Here is a 21378-nt window from a genome sequence, read left to right as displayed (position 1 = left end):
TAAAATACACACTTTTTTTTTGTTCTAATAAAGCACTTCTATTTATTTTATCTGTATTTCCAGGTTTACAACGCTGTTATCCAGCAGTATTTTTTAGACAAACATATGTTTGCGTTACGTTAATATCGATATGAACTTTATTTCAGGATAAAACATAAATACTATAGAAGATTTTTTGGCAATAATCACGGAATTATTCATTTTACTACGCATTTTATGATTAAACTGATTGAATTTTATGTCTGAAAACTATACAGGCTGTTTCATTAAGAATGGAACACTGCTTAAAATAGGACGATTGAATTAGATATTCCTTAAAGAAATGTTGCTCCTTTTCAAACCCCAAAGTTAAAAGAAAACATTCAAATGCTGCCTGACAGAAGTTAAATAAAAGTATTTGGTTTTTGAGTTACAGGCCTTCAAATTTTTTAATTTTTCGGTCGCCAGTATATTTTCAAAAGATATGTAGTGTCCTACTGTAAATCAAAACGAAAAAATGGCGTTACGAAAAATATCTTCACTATTTAATAATAAAACACAGTTTTTTATAATTGTCATCGAAAAGCAAATTAGTATGTGGAGGTTCCGAAGACATTCTGTAAATGTTTGGGAAAGGAACAACCCCTTGTAGTCCCCATGTTTAATCAAATTTGAGCTCTCAGACAACAACTATATATAGACTAATGAACCGATAAAGTTCATGATAACTTTATTAAGAGAGGGATGTCTGGAAAATGGCTTCGCTAATAAAATTTGATGTGCGGTGCATATGAGAATGTTTACTTATCTAGTAGGAAAGTCTCGCTTTAATATACACAATGTAAATCTCGAAGACATTAAAATTGTAATACCCTTGACGAAGTTAACTCAATAAAGGATGTAGCTAGAGCGAAATTGGTTTAAGATTCACTTAATTTACACCCTCTGTGAAGTTGGAAAGTATACGTGTTACAGAACATTGAATCAACAATGGAGATTTATGAAACTCACAGTATGATTCATGAAGATGGTCTACAGAAAATGGAAACGTTTTATTTAAATACATATCAATGCATTTATTCCTCTGGAATATCCGATAATAGTTTTACTCGTACACCTACAATATCGAAATTACTTTTTTTTATTGATTATTATTTTTAACGATATTTGTTGTGTGCTGCGAAATTTTTTTGTCTGTTAGGTAATAAAATTAATACAATTTTAGAGGTACGATATTCAGTGAGCCTATATCTCAACAGGCGTTGACTTCTGTATCTCTTCGTAAATAAGTTGGTCCAAATCGTTTTATTCTGATTCCAGAAATTCGTTCCCGAGGGTTATCCCAACCTTTCCAACCTTTCTGGTCCTACATATTTGGTATAGATATTCAATTATTCAGGCATTTTGACCCACTAATATTACATTAGGTTAAGTACATCAGGTCAGGTTTATTTTAGTTAAATTAACTATGTACAAGGTCGGTCACCTTTAATAAAGTGACCCTCAAATTTCACGTAGAATACGAAAATGTAATTATACCTATATAGGGTGTCCCATTTAAAATAACGAAGTTGGTGTCGACTTCCGGTACCACCGGAAGTGCTGGAAAGTTCTAAATAGTTTAGTTGTGTGAGCTGTACTTTTATATAAATAAATGAAAAAATAAAACAAAAAATTAAAAGAGTTTTATGTTTGCATTCTGCACTAAACAGTTAATAAAAAATTATTCAAATAAAATCCAAGGCAATATTCACCATTTTTATATTCTTTTTAAATAAATATGTTTATTCTATTTATATATGCAATACTTTAGCACGTAATTGTTTATAAATGTATGCCCTAAAATAAAACAAAACATTAAAAGAGTATTATGTTTGCATTCTGCACTAAACAGTTAATAAAAAATTATTCAAAATAAAATCCAAGGCAATATTCACCATTTTTATATGCTTTTTAAATAAATATGTTTATTCTAATTATATATGCAATACTTTAGCACGTAATTGTTTATAAATGTATGCCTTGTTTATTATTATATTCAGAAGTCAAATAGTTATTCAGTAAACTATATTACATGTGAAACGAGCAAACATTCTAGTTCTATGTTATCCTCTATTCCTACAGTCACTTCTTATTGAACGAATAAGCATATATCGACCTGATTTGGCAGTCAACTCTGTAATCCAAATCGCTGGATGTATACAAAAGCGGATTTGATTTATTACCCAATACACCATCTTCTCTGATGTCAAAAGACGAGTTGAAGTTTCCAGTATATTTGATACTTTATTTTTTGCTTTGTACTTCCCCAAAATTTAGGTGAATAAACCCCCTTTGATCTTTAAGGCGGTGTTACTTGAAATCAATACGGTTTAAATAAATCTCTCCATAAACTCGGTACATGAATTGTTCTTTAACCACAACCTGAAATAGAAGGAATTCCCAGTCATATTATATTTACTTCATTATTTCATAATTAGTTTATGCAAATTTCTAGTTTATTTCATTTCCATATTATATACAGTTCATTTTAATCACTTAATAAAAAAAATAGATTTGCATTTCAAATTGGGAATATGAAGCCTTTTTTATTTTGATCTAAATACCTATAGCTGTATGTTAACTACTATTTGAACTAAACACATTGAAAATTTCAAGGACACATGCCTGGTGGATGGTTCTATGATATACATAAATATTAGCTAACTTCACAGTTGTTGTATGGTTAGAGACAATCAGAAATACGTTGCTTGGTTCTAATAAATCATACTGTACTTATCAGTTAAATAAAAGTAAACCTAGTGAAATTAATTAGTAATAACGATGGAAATCAACAATTTAATGTAGTTTCATGGACTAAATTAAAAGCCTTCTGCCTTCAAATCAACTTACTGCGAAGTAGTCAATTAATTCAAGCAATTTAATTGTTGCCTATTAATAAATTCCCCGAGATATAAAGGCAAATAAGAATGACACTAATGGATTAGGCAACTTATAACATTGTCGGACCAGACATTTAGTCGCCTAAGTTAAAATGATTAGTACTTACGAATGTAATTCGGCGCTAATTTAATTTTTACAGTTGAAAAACAGAAAGAGCCTTACGATACTACATGTAATTTGGAGACTGGACAGTTTCCTTCATCATTACTTTAGTTTAATCATGAAATAACCTGGAAAAATTGTTAAGAAAATAAAACTGTTAGTACAAATCCACCTACCAGGAAGCATGTAAAATATGATAATAACTAAAACGAAATAGTAATAAAATTTCATCTCTGCATCTCAAAAAACTAAGTATTTGCGGGCTTAGGTTCACATGACTTGTTTGTTGTTTTTACTTAAAGAATAATCTTTACAATTTCGTCTTTGAACTATTGCGTATATTTAAGAATACTCCCCTTTTGTGGACGGTAAAAACTAACCACATATTTTTAGTTCATATTCAAATCACAATCTCGAAATTAAGAAACCTCTTTATGTTCTTACCCCAAGTGAAACTTTCCGCTTTCTCTGAGGAGTAGCCTATCACACAGGGTAATAAAGTACACAAACAACAACAAAGTCACCAAAGTAAAGCAAAATATACAACAGCGTCTCGCTCTACAGACACTGACGAAAAAAACTACCACGAACTTGTTCCATAAACTACACTTTTACAGACTGTGCGAAGCTTTCAAAAGTTGTTTAATGTTTAATAGACCGAAATATATTCCGACGTTTTATAACATCACAGTTTTGACATGGACACAAATTTGATAAACTTACCTATATATGTACATATACGGTGGTTGGTAGAAAATACGCAGACTAAGGGATTAAATTTTAATAAATAGTGTTATGTGTACCTAATATTATTAGAAAAATGGAGAAAAACATTGAAGTTGTGCTGTCGATAGAGTAAAATAAACAGCCTAAGCACAATTCGACTTATTTTTCGAAATATAGAGAAAAAGATAATTAACTAACAGCATCTTGCATATTACAGTGCCAGAATTATAAAAAATTAAATAACTTTTTACCAAAACTTTCTAAATAAGTGTTTAAAAATATCAAACTTGTCATAAAATATGAAAAAATATCTAATAATTCACTATTGCCCAATAATATTAAATCAAATTGTCATTTTATTATGTGAAAACTCTATTATCATTATTCTCTTGTGCTTTTTTTCTAAAAATATGCCGACTATTGTTTTAACTAATGACTTTTAACTGCACAATTTGATCTTTAAAAATGTAAATTTTTATGTAAATGAAATTGGTAATTCATTTATTTTCTTTTGTCTTCAAAATAGTATGTGACTGAAATTTTATTCTTAATAAAATTTTAGAAAATTTTTTCACGTGACTTTTTACATAGTTTTCACTTTTTCTAACTTTACGCCAAACCCGATGAACAAAGCGATTGTTAGTGTCTCTAACCATGCAGAGATGATTTAATTAAAAGTTTATATATGATGCCTGTGACTTTACTATGTTTCTGCTTAATTAATTTGTACTGTTGTTTTGCAAGCAGCATGCTTCCTTCAACCTAGTTTAAGTTGAGAAGTTTAAGTCATATTTTATTGCAACATTGAAATATTCATAAAGGTGTAAAATTGTTATGTTCTATTTATGGTGACGAGTGAAACTTTAGAACTATTTAATTATACTTTAATTACAACATTACAGTATTTTTGCTTCCAAGTGTTGTAAGGCAATGTAATACAGTTTTCTTTTTAATGTGGAAGTTTCTTTTTGTTCATAATTTCAAATAATCCTCTTTCCAACGTTACTAACTTCTTAGAAAACTGCAAGTAAGCAGACTAATAGAGTCTGAAGTCCATCCATTTCGAGACTAGGTCTCAATTTTTAAACTCAGAAAGCGTACTTCACAGAGAAACTTCGAACACAGTTCATCTAGCAGCCGTATCCTGAACATCTTGGAGCTAAAAACCCTATCGTTTAATTCTTCTCCTAAGCTTCAAATGTCGCCATAAATATTGCGATGTATTAGTACTGTGCAGTTTTATTTTTGCAATTTTTACGTCGTTCTGGATATCTTACATGTTACACTTGACAAGCTTTGTGGGCATTTTCGTTTGCTTCGCCATAAATTATGAGCATATCATATTTGCGATTGCTAAATAAATGCGCAATTTTCAAAAGAAAACTTGGAAATAGGGCTATTAAATGTACCTACTCTCGAAAAACATCACAGCAATCACTACAACAATGTATTACAAACTGACTTCCGAATACAGTCCGGCTTCATAAGGGATCTACAAACTCGTAAAAAGTGTTACAGAATTTTTTGTAAGTACTCGCTGCGATAAAATACATGTATTTCAGCAGTTCCAAAACAGTTTTAAACCCATTTTTAAATAGCTTTTTCCTCTATGACCTCAAACTTCCGATACAAGTTTGAGACATCAGTTAACTCAGTTTTTGCTCCTTTTTCACATAAGTTGACATAAGTTCATTAACACCCTGTATATGAACTAGATTTATTAATATCATTGTTGTAAATATGAATAGCATAGACCAACAAAATTTCTTCTACGTTGTGTAATATTTTGTTAATAATACATATTACCTACTCGTCAAAAATATATATAATACATATCCTTATTTTTTTTAATAGCACTCTTGCGTGTTCTATAAAAATAGTCCGACCATAAAATAAATTGCCTCTAGCGTAATAATGGACACACCTTTAATGACACGTAATATGTGGAAAATAAATTTTCTTGGTAAATTATTATTTGAAGGTCAACGCAGAATGAACTAAGTGGTAATATAATGTAATATAAATGATAATCTTTTGTACCTTGAAAATACTTTCAGAATTCACAACTGAATTGATTGATGTCTACTACTTTGATTGATATAGTGTAATAAATAGTCAATCTCTTTATTTTCCAGTATCAGCTTTTTAAACTTACCGTACCGTAGGACTAAAATTCGTGCACTGACTGTCTAGAAAAATCGTCCCTTCGCGACGAGCTGCCTGATAGACTTCAACATCTGTATACTCGAGTATGTTATCTGAATAAATAGAACACAGGAGTTGCTTCACTTCCGATTGCGTTGAGGACTTTTCAAAGATAACACGACTGTGCCTCCATTGGAGTATTATAGGAAAGTTTCTGGAAGATCGGATTCCGAACCGACTGCCAGTAATCTCAAAGTGATGCTCATTTATCACGTTGGCCAATCTCGTTGAGTATAAAAAAGTTCGCTGTTTCCTTTTTTTTTGTGTGTGCAATCTACTAACAGTAATACATTTTTATATAAAAATAACTAACGGATTGTTTGATGAATTCATCAGTTTTATCACAATTAAGTTGATTATGAACGTGAGTTTTGCTTATCGTGAAAAGTCGCTAGCCATACTCAAACTTCAAAGTAATATACAGGGTGGTTAGCAAGTAAGGAAACATGAATTCGTGCCGAGATTAAAGTATTAGTTTTTTGAGAGGAATTTAAAAATGTTACTGAAATAAGATGTTTCTAATGTTAATGGTAGTCCAGATATGAAATTTGAATGTCGTATCTCAAAGTTAACATTTTTGCGAAAATTATGATTAAAATATTTTTATAAATTCAACGGAAGCGCATAATTTATTGAATAATAAAACTATTCTGTGTTGTATCCATACACTAATATTAATTTATAAAGAAGTCAAGTCCTTGTCAGAGAACTTTTTAATAATGTTGACTCCAAAACAACGAAAATGTTGATATAAAAAAGTAGAAACATTTATTTAAAGATAACTGTCCATTTTGAAAATGCCAGGAGACAATTTGGAACCACTCAGTATAACGCATTATGTCACTCCAGTAAATATGTTGTGGCATTCGAATGGAGCCTTTAACTTTGACATGACGAAATAAGACAACACTGTCACAATTTCTTTAGAGTTATGTCATGACATCTTGGTTGATATTCCCCCACGTTCCCCAACTAATATTCAGCGTGTGAGCTATTATGTTATATTTTGGTGCAGAAAGACCTACTGATTATATAAATTTAAGATTCACTTAATTCGTATATGCTTCAGATTAAATCAGTTACTGTTTCGAATGGAAACATTGTTAATATACTTAAATAATACATTATTGTATTGTAATTGATCAGTTTGTATCAGAGACAAGTCAGGAAAGCCCGGAAGGGATACTTTCGGACTACCGATAATTCCATTATGTCCGAATTAGGGATAATGCGAATTCTCGTTAAAGAAGATTGATCTAAATTAGTTCGGATGAAGGTAAACCACTCCAATGTGCCAGAGAGAGATGAAACCTTAATCTGATAAGACTATAGTCCTACAGATATGTGAAACACAGTACAGACTGCGTTCTATTAAATCACAAGTATTGTACTCGCATTTTCTGAAATTCAGTGGTTTGTTTTTTAGGAAGAAGACATCAATTTTGTTAATTAACTAACAGGTTTTAAATTTCAGAGAAATCCTACGAAAAATGAAATACATCTGTGTTTCACTTTTCCTGAATTGTTTTTGTCTTTAATCATAAAAATTATACCGTTGTTTGTATATCTCTGCACTAATTATTATTTTGGAATTATAATGTTGTTATGAGAAAAACACAGAATTTTCAGACGACATAGTTGCTAAGAATTATTTGGAGAGTTAAATAATCATGTGGAACCGTACATTTTTCAATGACTTGAAACAATGTGGGCTAAAATAGAGGGTTGCGCCTTGCATTTCTAACCCCTGTATCAGCAGATGCGTACGGCGTCACTAAAAAAGTTATCTACGTATCAATCCGAAATTTGCATATATCACCAAAACCCGGCCCAAGATATTCGCAAAATCAAAAATTTTCCTGGCTTCCGTTATTGCTATTTTTGTACAGCATTAGGTCGAGGTTAATTTTTTTCGTATAACCTATAAACTTTAGAAAAGCCGTACAAAAATGTTTTGCCGAAAACCAATCCCCCCTCCCCCCCTCCCTTGGTGGATAGGTTTTGCTAAAGTTATTGTTATATGTGGTAGTGTTGATTTAAAAGTAATTCATACTGGGTCAAATGACACCTTGAAAATTTCCTATGGGCTTGTAGTCTATATCATTTTTGTGTTTTTAACTGATCTTGAACAAAAAAATTGAAGTTCGTAATGGTGATTCGTATTTTCTAAACAAGCAAAAACTTTTATCAACAATGCCTTCTTTCGCATCTTTCACTTTTGGGTTTTCATATTAAAAGATGTATCCTCAATAGAAGTTAAGTCGCTATTTTTATCTATTTTTATGTATTTATATATAGTGTGTATTTTCTATTTGTGTTTTGATTATGTTAATGCAAATGTTATCTGTTTTTTTAATCTGTATTATACCTGCCTTATAATTGGGCTCCGGCCTGTCTTGGCAGTTGTTTCCAACTAAATAAATAAATAAATAAATATGATCAATTTCTAATTTGCTATTACCTTCTTCTTCTTCTTCTTCTTCTTCTTCTTCTTCTAGTGGTTGGTCCTAATAAGTTCCATCCTAGCACTGCGGCCTGATTAGGCCTATTGTGCGTCCCACTACTAGTCCTATTCAGCAAGTAGATTTGTCCTTTTTACAAAGTCCAAAAGCTATTACCTTAATCTGGGTGATCAAATTCATATATCTAGATAATATTTTCCCTTCCTCTTGTCGTATCTAGATACAAATGATCATCGAATCACATGGAGCAGGTAAATTATCCTCCCACACATCAAACTCCAATCAGATCAAGCTCCGCCAATATCACATTCTGAAACGGCTCATCATAAATCTTTTACAGTTCCAGTTCCTGCGTTGATATCACTTCGACACTTTTATCTCCCTTTTTAATAACATGTTGAATATAAATAGGCCATCTGGGGAAAGTGCTTTACGGTCTATAAATATCACCGACTTTCGGAGAGCACGAGGATGTTATCACCGCTTCTGGAGATTACTATCGTAATTTGTGAGGCTAGGGGAATTAGTACCGTACACCATCGATAAGGCAGCTATAAAGTCCTATATTTATAAGGTTAATTCAGTTCTTTGCATAGAAATTACATATTTTTGGCGCGATATTAACAAGAAGCAGAAATACTGCCGGCATACACGTAGCGTATAATGTAAATGTAGAAATTTAATTTGTGATAAGGTTTTACGGGGCTTGAGTTGGAAATTTATGAATGAGTTTCCGACGTTTGTTTTTTGAAACAATGATATCTTTTGAGGTTAGTAGTCACTAAATTTTACACAAAATGGTAGAATACGTTTTTACCTTCAAAGTTTACGACCTGGACGAAACATGGTTATATGTGATTAAATAAAATTGTTTTTAAAACTGATTGATATGAACTATGGATATTAAACTTAATACATACAGGGTGTCCCATATAAAACTTAAGAAAACCAATCCTCCTAACGAATTAATGGAAGTAAGAATTTTGGGTGAACTGACAATGAATCCACACCAATCCGTGTGATCGTTAGAGCGTACTACAGGGATCCCTAAGTCGAACGTTCATCGGATTTTGCAAAAACATAAATGACATCCGTACAAAATACATCTTGTGCATTGTTTGAACGAAGATGATCCGGATCGAAGAACAGAATTTTGTGATATCATGTGCAACAGTATTACAGAAAATCACAATATATTTTAAAATACGTACGTTTTTTCTCAATGGTACAGTGAATATGCATAATATTCGTTATTGGTCGGGTGAAAACCTTCATTGTGTTAGGGAATCGCACACTCAGTATCCAGAAAAGCTGAACGTCTGGGCAGGAATATTGGGTAATCACATAGTTGATCCATTTTTTTTAAATAACACTTTGACAGGAGCCAGCTATTTACGTTTGTTGGAGGATCATATCGATCCCATGATCACAGAAATTCTGGAGTATGATGTTCAGCTGGATGAAAATCTTGTGACATTCCAACAAGACGGAGCGCCACCCTGTTTTGAGCGACGAGTTCGTATTTGGATCAGAATTTTCCAGGTCAATGGATAGGTTGGGGTGGGACTATAGAATGGCCAGCTCGGTGTACCGATTTGAGTCCAAACAACTTTTTTCTCTGGAGACATCTCAAATCAGTGGTTTTTGGGAGTCAACCCGAAAATCTTGAAGATTTAAGACAACGTATTGGAAACGAATGTCAGAACTTAACTCCAGAGGTTTTTGCAAATGTAAGATGTTTCGTAGATAGGCTCCATATTTGCCAAGAACAACTGGGTGCATAATTTGAGCATCTATTATAAACAATTTTGAATGTAAAATACAAAATTCTAAAAATTTTATTTCAATGTTTTTTTCTTGAAAACGAATAAAACGATACAAAAATCTCCAATACCGTTAGAGATAGGTATAGGGAATCTATACACAGTTTGAAAGAGTATTAAATTTCTTTACTCTCAAAGTAAAAATATACTGGGTGTCCCACTTAAAATAACCAAGTTATTGCTGTGTCAAGTTGAGAAAACTATCCAGCAGTTTTTTTGAACTGTATAATACTAAGTAACAACAAATATAATAATTTATAACTTCAAGGATCTAAAATACGCTTTCCAAAGATGCTTCCTTAAAATAATTTTTTTATTGCTAATATTAAATTTCTAAGCTAAGCCTGCATTTTCACTAAAACTGAAATATCCCACAAACAATAAATCCTAGGTATGCAGAACCTTTAATAAAGTTCACCTATTTTTTTTACGATGCTTTCAAAAATGCAGTAAAATACAGGGTGTTCCATTTAAAAATACATAACTTTGATATGGTACACTTTTCCTGGATATCCTGTATATTTCAAAATATTTTTAAAATGTAGCTTTACTCAGCTTACACGTACCCACCCAAACAGGTTTCTATAACATCTGCCGTTTGGTCCCTAGCCACCGAGGCGTTACTGGTTGCCCACCCTGTATAAACTTAATGAAGTTCTCCCTCTTGCAGGACAGTCTCTTAATTGAAAAATATTTGTTGTCGTTGGAGTTTAATTTAATTTAAACGACGTTAATAGGCAGAGGTCCTTTAAAAATCCCGTGGAAAGGACTATAAATATTTCGCGTTGCTGATCATTAATTCAGCTCAACAACGTGTACGAAAACTCAAACAAAATGCTTTGCTTTGTGGTACACTTTAATTATAAATCATTCTTTCTGAGGGGATCCAACCGAGAACACGATACCGGTCCGGATAAAGCAACCTAGACACTCGCCACTGAGTTATTGACCAGATAACAGGAAGGTGAAATTGCGTAGTAACTTCCCTGGAAAATCGAAAATTAACTCGAAGGAAAAACCGAGAGTATTCATCCTAAGATGACGGCAAGTTTAATTGCGGATATGGCTGTTGGAATTTGACGCAAAGTAGGCACCTCCAGGTGGTCATAAACTTTGGAATTTGGAAAACTATTTTCCGTTTTGTAGGAAAATCGATTATGTTAGTTTTGAGGTTAATAATATCTAAATCATTTTTATTTAATACATAACTTTAACAAATTAATAAACCCCTCAAATTAATTCATGCCAACATTCTGCTTTTTGTGTTGTATTTTTGTGACCCTATTGAACATATTTGTGACCCTATTGACACTTAATCCGCTACTGAACAAAGTAAATCACTGTCAGTGGTGCCAACTACGAAGAGTGGAAATAGTCAGTAGTTCATCAAATATAGAGAGTAATCAGCACAAAAGCAGGGTAACTACTGTATTGATCATGCTTCTTTGAATTTGAAATGACAATATGTAGTTTTTTGCTAGTTTGAGTAGTGTTTTAAGTATGTATTGTTATAATTTTGAGTGAGTATGTTTTCCTTTCTTACCTTGATTGGTTTAAGCTCTTCTTCTTTATTTACCAAGCTCTTCTTAGTTGGGCGCCAGCTCATATGAGCGTTTTCAATTTTGTTCAAAACTGGTCTGCTAATTTGAAAATTGTTGTGCTTCTTTGTGACTGGGAAATTTAAGAAAGTGGTGTAGCCGGCTATTTTCAGAGCTTATACTACTATGGAGACTTTTTTTTTAATATTTTACTCTTGGCTAAATTTTGGCAGCGTCCCTACTTTTAATGTTCAAATCAGCTAAATTTTGTTCTGATTTTGTATCTCGTGTAACGCAACACTTTTTATTTTTCATGTACCCATTATGTTTTTTTCTTTTATCAATAATCCTAGTAATACAAAATTCAACCAATCACAAGTTTTAATTTTGAATAAAGTTAATTACATAATATTTTAATTAAATTATTGTTTGAATTCCTCTGTTTGATGTTTTCTTATGTCATATAGGTACTAAATTAAATTTTATTTTATGTAGGTAATATCTCAATTTTAAAGTACCTTCATCACTCCTATTGGTTGACATCTGTCAAAACACATACTATTTTTGGTTTTACATTCTCCCCAAAACAAACTTTGTCAAACTTATATTGTTTGACTGTGCCTTTTTTATTTAAATTCCTAACCATTATTTATTTTATGACAGTATATTTGAAGCTTGTAGTACTGAATATCGCTCTAGTTTTGTAACAAAAATTTAGAAAAAATTAACAATGTTTGAACTGAAATAGTGATGTGTAATTTTTATTTTTATTTGTCTCTTTCTTTCGACGAAATATTTGGATAAATTAAAAATAATTACATATAAACAACGCTTGACGTAACTATATAATAATAATTATTTTTTCAGATAGAAATAAAGAAACAAATGTACCAGATGTTCAACTGTTTTTTAGTCATTTGAGAGTAGAAATATTCTAAAATTAATACTTTTTGTATCTGCTATAAGCTGTTTGTAAAAAATCAAAATCAGATAAAAAATCTCACACATTTGAAATACAATTTCATAACATAGGCCTCTGTTCCACTTTTTTCCGGGAAGGAGTTTTCATGGGCGCCGATTGCGATTATTTTCCTGTTGTTCCCAGTGGCAATTAAATGCCCCTATTATAATACACGCCATTAGCACCGGTTACCCCGATTAGCGGAATAACTGAGGCTTAATGTTTATTATTTAAGGGTTGAAGGCTTGTCTTGGTTTCGTTGTGCTGTCATTCAATTAAATCTACTTTATGCTCAATTAAACGGCTTAATAGATACTTACCGAGTGTAATTTGGCGGTACAAGGAATTTCAATGTCGCCGTAGTCAAGAACATTGCAGGAGAATATCCACGGAGCGAAACGTAATAAGGGTTGGGCCGCGATTAATTGCTGGCAATATTTTTCTCGAAAAAACGGGTCGTGGGATGGAGATTTCTCATTTAAGTTGGACGTTTTTTATGCATTTAAATGGTGTAAGTATGGAGGTTTATTAAATTAAATAAGCAAACATTTTACGACCGCTTAAATACAACCGAACAACAGCCACACAGTTTGTAGCTGAATTCATTGATAAACAATTGCAAACAGATGTTATTTACACAGACTTTTCGAAGGCATTCGACAGACTTAACCATGAAATATTACTCTCAATGATTAATAAATTTGATCTCTCTAATGCCCAATTAAAATTATTTGAATCTCATTCGTCAAACAGATTTTAGTATGTCGTGTAAGTGTGTGGCTACTTAGTCACGTCTGGAGTCCCACAGGAATCTGTTCTTGGTCCCCTATTGTTCAGCGTTTTTATTAATGATATAACCAATTGCTTAGATATTAATTGTCTTCTCTGTACTGATGACCTGAAAATATTCTCAACCATTGAGAACGTCGACGATTCTATACGTCATCAAAATAATCTGATTCAAATTGATAACTGGTGCCAATTGAATAGACTTGCTATGGATGCTGAGATGTGTAACATAATATCTTACACTTTAACAACATCAAAAATAATTTTTCACTGTAATTTTAGCGGTGTTACTTTAACTCGACATAACACTTTTTGCGATCTCGGTGTCGTTTTTGATGTTAACTTATCTTTAACTCACACATTTCTGATGTAATAGTTTCACTCAGTTATACTCATACTAATGGAGTGAAAATTTTACTCAATCGGGTGTGGACAGAACCTTGGACACTTCGCATTGTGGACAACAAGCATGTTTGTAGGAAATATTTGTCATTTCTAGTAGTTAAATCGTCATGTATTGTTTGGTGTGTGCAATCCAGAACACCCTGTTGGTCGATTTCCAACAGGGCTGGGATTAACAGTTGGATATCGCCTAAAGCCGTCTACACCTATATCGCATTATCAACCTGATATGACCTTACGGCTTTCCATTCCGCACACGCTCAGTAAACATTGTTATACCGTCAGATTTGATTTTCGTTCCTTCGGGAGGGTTTTATATTTGATCATTCTGTTTGCTCCCAGACCCGTTCCGTATTCTGCAATATATTGCCTCGTAAGGAACATATCTCCGACAGCTAGTGCAGTGTGCAGTGTTTGTTTATGATTTTCGGATGGTGAAACACGCGAATTTCTTATTTAATAATCTGGTAAACATATTGTGAGATAGGGAGCGATGATAAGATTTTTTAGGAGCTACGGAAAATGTTGCAGCGTAACACGGTGTCAGGAAAACTGTTTAAATAGTAATTTACGTTGAAAGAAGAACATTCTTATGAAACATGGGGTACAATATAAAGAACAATTCTTTTATACATAATGTTATGTTTTTGTTGTGTGTTGTTTTATTGAATTTTCCTTAAATGGGCGCCAACAAGAATTTTTCTTGTAATGTTCAATTGTATTCCGAGCTAACTCCTGCTGGTTTCATAATCGCATTCCGTTGTTGTAATTCTTTCCGTGTTTGGCAGTATTCCACGCTGTCAGCTGGACCCAACGTCTCGCCTTCCACTTGGTAGAAATTGCTCGAATGTAAGCTACTGCTGCAACTTTTCACTATTTTACTTTTAACAATTTTATAAATTTCAATTTTGATTATTTGGGATCTGTTCCTATAATAATTTGAACTTATGAAATTTGTGCACCTCTTGACAGATGACTTCAACATCGTGAATTTTATTTGATATTTTGTCACTTGGTAACTAATTCAAGATTTTTTATTTAATTTAACTTTCTTTTGTTTATTTTAGGCACGACTCGACGGTGTTTACTGCTTGACAAATTATTATAAAAGACTGACTGTTTTACTTTTATAAGGCTAGAGACTATGGAGACGTCGTATTAAACTTTTGGGAAATTTTTAATTGGAAATTATGACTTTATGCATGTTTTTTGCAGCATGACTACATTTTCTGATTCTACACATTTTTCTGCACATTTTAAAATTTAAACATTCTACAAATTTTGCCTATTTTTGTAAATTTTGATTAATTTGTGCTGTCTAGTTTAATTGTATGGCTGTAACATTGTTCAACGACATTGATATATACTTATTTTCACTTTTATTAACAGTCTGTTCCTGTCTGGATCAGTTATTAGTTGAAATGTTATTAGGTCTACCGATTATGCCAACTTCTAAAGTTTATACACTACTTGCAATTCCGAAAATCGTTACATGAAGTTATATAAAAACGTTAATTTTAATTTCACTTATAAATATTGATTAAAGGTATGATAAACTTTAGTTTTAGTCAGTTTATTGTATGAATTACATTTATAAGTGCAATTTTTTCTTTCGCCGTCGATCAACTTCTCAAAAATTCTAACATTTTTCAAATTTCCTTAAACGTATGCTCCAATATGTCATATGACTTTACAAAACTGTACTTTATTTCAATTTCTAACTTTTCTATGATATATTGGTGCATTTTTGAATCTATTTAGTTCTTTGCATTATTGTGACAGATTGATTTATTTCATTTAACGATTTTGTCTTATTATGCTACAAACTTATCCTATATCTAAATTTGATCCTTCATTTTCATGTTCTCAGTATTCCACATCCCTGTTGTCTCAGTTTTCTCTATTTATTTGATGTGAATATTTCAAAATTCAAAATTTTAGTTTCATTTCAAGTTTATTTATCGTTGCAAAATAACAATACATATACAGGTAATTTTCCGACATTTCATTCTGACATTTTTGGGGCGTCAGACTACTTGTATACTGCATGATTTTTGTCGGACAAGTTGACCACAGTTTGTTTGACAAATTACTTAAGCAATTTACGCAAAATGGAACTTGCATGTATAAGGATACATATTGACGCCATTTTGACATTTTGGGGATGGTGGACAAACAGGAACGCGACATGATTTTTGTCGGACAAATATTTTTTTATTTGTTTTGTCGTAAAAACTAACCATTCCGATAATAAAGAAAATTGCATGTATCGCATTGTAGCATAGCGTCAGAACGACGACAATTCCTGGAATCTCTCCCTAGAAAACGCGGCGACGCCGAAAATTTTCGAAGAGGAAAAGTTTGTCGGACTCGTTATAAAGAAGGCACTCGCAAAGTTTGGCACCTGCAGTTATCACTAAATCGCAATGAGTGATTTACTGGGGACTATTAGATATAATATACATATTAAAATATTTTTTTTCAATTTGGTTTTCAAAAGGTACCCGGGCAAATGCTATTAAACAGGAAAGTTACGTGTTGTTTTTTTTGAATATCCTCAAGATTATCACGATATTCAAGATTTGACGTGAAGTGGTGTCTGAATTTTCTTAATTTTTCAATATATTTTTTGATTTGGTAGAAGTAGATAATATTGCACATCACCGTTATTCAAACTCATTCAAGTAGAAAATGGTAAAACCCAATTCAGTTAGGGAAATACTACTTATCCAAGTCAGATATGTAGTTAGTAAAAATATCAGGCTATTTTATTTGATAGATGTGGTTTGGTATAATTAATTTTATCCGTATTGTTTCTTATTTACGACCTTTAAATTTGTTGAACGCTTTTGAAGGGAAATATATTCATATTACTGGATTTATATTGAATACCTTAATAAACCCATTTATTCATGCAATACAATAAGATGGAGATCGAATTTCAAAGCAAGAAGTCGAGAGGAGAACATAAATTTGCATTCCACGACACAAAAGAGAATCATTTAAATTTTCTCTTTCATATATTTCGTATTATCAAGATTTCCCCAGTGCAATACTTATTTTAAAATTAATAAGGCTAAACACATTTTGAAATAGAATCTTTATAGGGAGTATTTTCGATGTCCATGCCATAATTTCAAGAGACAGACCTAAAAATATCAAGGAACCTAATAAGTAACTTCAAACAATGTCAATATCAATAAGTTAGCTTATAAAACAGAATAAAAATGTAAAATGTAAAATATATTTGATGATATATTTAGAGGCAATTTTTATTTCTACGTAGGTGTGAATTTATTACCTTTCAAAACATTCTGAGTTTTTCAGGCGACAAATTCAAATTCGGCAGGTATTTATTTGTTTTTATTGGTATTTCCGTAGGAAAAATCCTCTCTCAACTTCAGAGCAAAAGGGTCGCCTCCGGAACCGGCAGGATACGTGTATATAAATTGGACCATAAAAATGTTATTAAGAAAAACGTTTTCATCACACCTCCATTTCAATATTGTCGTCACTCGATAGTAAAGTAGCCATTGTTCCAAATTAGTACTAATTAAACGAAAAGCAATAGATGATTTTTTTACGACGATAGTGCCATTAAGTCATTAAGGCCCCCATTACGTATGGAAGAAAATAACTTTTACGGTCTTCATAGCCATAAAACTGACAATAAAAAATTATTGCTAATCAATATGTTTGAGTTCCGTAGCCTGGCTTAAAGAATATGGCATTCGTTTAACTAAGATATATAACTACGTTTTACTTCTCATTTAATGGCTTTGAGTAAGGGTTTCCAAGTAATTAAACGTTTTTGATCTATTGACATTGATTTTATTTTACGTTTAAGTGTACAGTGTAAATAGTAAAATTAGTGTCCATTAAATTTATGTAAAGCTTAAATCCATGAAAATTTATTGTGTGATAGAAATTTAAAGGAAATACGAAAGATTTTCATATAAAGTTATATTGTGTAGCACAACTTTGTTTTTTTACTTTTAAGTACTATGATTTTGTTCTTTAATAAAGGAACGCGTTGTTTTCATTTTTTACTATACTTCTAAAATTAAAACGTTGGAAAAACAATATTACTATAATTTTTAGTATTGTTGTGGGCCGCTCTATGCTTACCATACACAATGCTACCCAGCCAAAAATCTGGATTGTTCACCGGCGTGCAAGGCCAACAGGGCTGGCACTAGGGTGCCGCTAGATACATATAGAATAAATTGATCGATGCGAAACTTCAGATCAGAGGTAGACATGTTGACATGTACATGTTATGACGCGGACAGTGGGATTATTAAAATGTGAAGTAGTTGATGCATCGCCACCATTAGTAAAAGTAACATCTATTAAAATTTTTTACTATTTTAGATATGCGCTTGTGACGGTAAATATTAACGGCCATTTTCGTTTCTGAAATAAGTATTTACCTACCGATCCCCAGAGATCATTAATCGACTTCCACTTAGGAAAACTATTAATTTATTTTCTACGATCGTTTTCCTTATGAGTAAGAAATTATTGCTTTGTTAATTTTTGCTGGTACTTATTATTACGTACTATATCCATGAATTTTATGGTAAGCTCCATGTGAAGCTTTTAGTATTGGAAAATAGATTGGAAAACAGACACTGCCCCTTTCTGTTTCAAAATTTTTTCGAAATGTGAATTGAAATACACAATAACTACCAACAATCCAAAAAAGCATTACTGTAGACATTTTCTCTAAAGGATACGCAATACACAAAAATTTTAAATTTCTGCGTCACTATATTTTAGGGACACCTTAAATAAGATACAAATCCTACAAAATATTACGCCAAAATGTAAATTAAATTTATACAGGGTGTGGCGTGTATAATCTATAAAAATTAAACTACAGCTTCCTGATGATATTTGTAATAGAAAAGTCTTATTCTAAAAAGTTCTATCTTCGCGTTTTTTTTGTAAATATAAAGTTCATTTATTCAACGAATGAAGGCCGACCCAGTGTTATTTATTAAAAACTTAAAGGTTACATTGTCAAAAAATTTGTGCAGTCAACTGATTTTGTATTTGTATTGAATTCGTTATTCACTTAATTATTAAATATTAAGCATCGTCCATCGACCCATCAGTGTTAAAAAATGAAAGGTTCCAGACAAAAGTTTTTATTTTGTAATTCCACGATAGTGACAGTGTAATTTTTATAAATAAGTGTAAAATAAGGATAGCGTGCCGATTACATTAAAAACGATATTCTTATTTCTTACTTTGTTTAATTTTTTAGTTTGTAGACAAACTAGTTTTACAATGAACCGAGAAAACAATGCATTTACTATTTCCGAACGTGTCGATATGGTGTTCGTGTATGGTGCAGCCGGAGAAAATGCGCTCGCGGCGACTAGGTTGTATCGGGAACGATAACCACAACGTCACCCCCCATGTGCAAATACAATCCCGCAGTGAGTTCGAGATACGGGGAGTGTTATTCCTCAACGAGAAGGACATGGTCAGCAAGTGAACCCTTAATGTTGAAGATACAGTGTTGGAAAATCTTGACGAAGACCCCACAATTAGTACTCCACGATTCGCACAGCAAGTAGGAACCTCATCTCGTACCGTACATCACATCTTAGGGCGCCAGCTGTTGCACTCCTATCATCTGCAACCAGTTTAACAGATTTTACCCCCGGATTGTGATCAACGTATGCGTTTTTGCAGATAGTTTTTACGGTAATGTGCCAATCAAGTAGACTTACCTGTTTATGTTTGTGTAACAGATGAGGCGACATTTCCCCGTGATGAAGTGAATTTACATAATATTCACATATGTTCCGATGAAAATCCTCACGCGATTAGAGAAACTCATTTTCAGCATCGGTTCTCGGTAAATGTTTGGCGATGTGTTTGTGGGTCTCTATTTCTTTGAATTACGTCTAAATGGACCAACATAATATGCTGACTTTTTGGAAAACCGGTTGCCTGAATTATTAGACGATGTGGCATTACAAGTTCGGGCACGCATGTTTTATCTTCACAATGGGGCTCCTCTACACAGTACTCGAGAAGTAACGATACTTTTGAGTGAAATGTTTCCTCAGCGATGGATTGGACGCTTTGGTCCTGTGCCGTGGTCACCTCGGTCACCCGATCTAACTCCAATGGACTTTTATCTTTGGAGTCACTTGATGTCATTGATTTACAATCCTCCAATTGCTTCGGTGGAAGAATTGCGAAATCGTGTACTTGAAGCTGCTGACACAATTTGTGGAATACCTGGAATTTGGGAAAATATTCGCCAAAATTAGGTGCTTTGGTGCCATGCCTGTATCCGCGCTAATATTCCCCAAAAACTCAGAAGTATATTTCTATCTTTCAACGACGATTTGTTTACGCAGCTAGATCGTTCCAGGGAAAATGTTTTGATTCATAATTGAACTTTAATTTTTTCTATTACAAAATTTGTATTACGATATTTAATATCGTTAGGAAACTGTAGTTTAATTTTTATAGTTTATATACGCCACACTCTGTAGACAATAAGGTTTGTATTATTCTAGTTACCATGAAAACAGTTTTTTTAAATTTCCATCAGTGTTCAATATGTGATCTTCAGGTATTATATTAGAAAAGGATAGCAATAGCAAGTAATACATCAAATTGAGGCGTGCTGTATTTGGCAACAAAGTACAGTTGTTGGTTCTCATATATCGTACTTTGTTATAACGCACATTTCATTTTTGATGTACGTCTTTGGGTAAATTACAGTTTCTAAAGTTTAACCAGTAAAATTTTATTAGACAGGAAAAGTAGGTATATGAAATATGGAGCAATATCAATCTCTAGGTGGGAAAATATAATAAAAAACTGTATATTATCTTCTTTATTATTTGTAGTTGTTATTTTATTTTCCGTTACTCTTTCATCGCTTTAGAATAAAACATTTTACAATGTACTGGGTTCAACCAACTAAGTATTTTCATTGTTATTCTTTGGGATGGAGAAAAAATGTAAATATTAGACTTATATCAGGTTACAGAGAGAGGCCTGCTATATGTGTTTTTAAGTGGAATATCCTGTCAATCTCCAAACTTAAGGATAGCTTCCTTGGATGAAAATAAATCGATTTGGATCAAGTTACTTTCATAAAATTTTGTTTCCTTAAAAAGTTAGACGATCTAGAAACTAAATTCATTTTCGTTTTTAACAATATTTCAATAACATTTCATATGTGGGAGTTTTTCAGATAGCGGAATATAAGTATACTTAATAAATAATTATTTTAAAACCGCCTCAGGATGGCTTAGCCAAGTCCTGAAGTGGCTCCATGTTATTAAACATGCTGCGCTGTTGGAATGGTTGTGGTGGTGGAATGGATTCGAAACATTGTCGATTTTTGGAATAAGAAAGAGAAAAAAGCAATACTACACACACCTTTTGTAAAAATGACCATTATACTAGTA

The 21378-nt window shown here is 32.3% G+C and overlaps 1 protein-coding gene across 1 annotated transcript in view; it reads left to right on the top strand.

The window, feature by feature from the left end:
* Nucleotides 1-21378, top strand: part of LOC108912143 — a 106271-nt gene that overhangs the window by 22960 nt on the left and 61933 nt on the right. The gene's annotated exons all lie outside the window — the stretch shown is intronic.

This window comes from Anoplophora glabripennis, unplaced genomic scaffold (genome assembly GCF_000390285.2).
Source record: "Anoplophora glabripennis isolate ALB-LARVAE unplaced genomic scaffold, Agla_2.0 scaffold351, whole genome shotgun sequence".
Taxonomy (NCBI): Eukaryota; Metazoa; Arthropoda; class Insecta; order Coleoptera; family Cerambycidae; genus Anoplophora; species Anoplophora glabripennis.
This window is presented reverse-complemented; position numbering and strand designations above follow the sequence as displayed.